At 37.7% G+C, this 1,489-nt stretch overlaps 1 protein-coding gene across 2 annotated transcripts in view; it reads right to left on the bottom strand.

The window, feature by feature from the left end:
* Positions 1–1,489, bottom strand: part of LOC138980475 (neuronal acetylcholine receptor subunit alpha-6-like) — a 113,921-nt gene that overhangs the window by 59,684 nt on the left and 52,748 nt on the right. The window lies entirely within an intron of this gene.

Genomic DNA, 1,489 nt, shown 5'->3' with positions numbered 1-1,489 from the left:
TACACTGCTCAGTGTCTATTGCGTCGTTCTGAATTTAGTAACTTCCAAAATCGACGTCTGTATGCAGATACAATGGTACATTTGTTTTGGTCATTCAGTTTTGGTGTAACATAGACAGAAATCCCGCACAATGAACCCCACCAATATCCTACATAAAATACATCGAAGAAATTACACATTAAAATGCTGGAACATCTGGGTACCCAGAAAGAAAAAGCACCTCTAAACTAAAACGGTAAGCATTTATACAAATCCCACCTACATCTTTACAAAAGGAAACATCAGTGAGTTTATTCATTATAATGCCAGAACCGCGGGTATTTAAAAAAAACACCTCACATAGAAAAGGGTGTTTTCGTGTATGTCAGTCAGTTGTAGCATGGACACTGAGAACTTCCAGTAGCACAGATCCCACCCATGTCTTTATTATGAACGAAAAAACCCACCCAGACCGATAAATATACACATTTTATGTGTCGGAAACAACTTCCCAGACGCGCCAATGAAATGGCTGATGGAGCGATGTGGGAATCTACATTAAACTCTGTCAATCAGTTGTAACATGGACAACAGTTTCAGTAACACAAATCACACCCATGTCTTTAATATATACGTAAAAAAAACACCGCCCATACCGATGTATATACACATTAACATGTCGGAACATCCGGGTGCTTAAAAAACCTTCCCAGACGCCCCAATAAAATGGCTGACGAAGCCATCTGAGAAGCCGCACACACCGAACCTATACTAATCCCTGCACAGCGAACGCTCCAGGATTACGTAAACATGACGCCACGATACGCGTCTGTGTAGCGAAGTTTGTTTATCTGCTTCCCTTGATTGGGTCTAAAGACTTGGGTTAAAATAAGCAAACCAAATAATAGAGCGTGGGTTTCGTGTGAGAAGATTTGCAGAAACCCTTTACACTGACAAGAACAAGTTAAAATGAGCTTGATAATGTCTGATCGTAATACAAAAAAAATTACTTTCATTTTTAAAATTTAGCAAACAAGTAGAAGGCATTTTTATTTTAGGAGATTCTTTTTACAGAAAGTGCAAAGATGACATAAATTTCGAGTTTAAAAATAAGCAAACACATACAGGGAGGGATTTATGTGAGAAGATTAATTTTGCAGAAACCGCTTCAGAGTTTACAAAGACTAGAACAAGTTGGAATGAGCTGTATCTGATTGTGACTTAAAAAAATGACTCCCCCTCCCCTTTAAAAATAAGCGAACAAGTAGAGGGCGTTTTTATTTGAAGAGATTATGTTGCAGAAAGTGCAAAGATGACTTAACTTTCTAGTTTAAAAATAAAGAAACAAATACAGCGCGGGATCATTGTGAGAAGATTTGCTAAACCGCATACTCTACAAAGATCAGAACAAGTGGGAATGAGCTATATATATTAATGTCTGATTGTGACTTGGAAAAGGACTCCCCTCTGTAAAATAAGCGAACAATAATTTTATTAGGAGGGCGTTTTA

The sequence above is a fragment of the Littorina saxatilis genome, linkage group LG11 (assembly GCF_037325665.1).
Source record: "Littorina saxatilis isolate snail1 linkage group LG11, US_GU_Lsax_2.0, whole genome shotgun sequence".
NCBI lineage: Eukaryota > Metazoa > Mollusca > Gastropoda > Littorinimorpha > Littorinidae > Littorina > Littorina saxatilis.
Note: the sequence above shows the minus strand (reverse complement) of the source record. Positions and strands in the feature narration are given on the sequence as shown.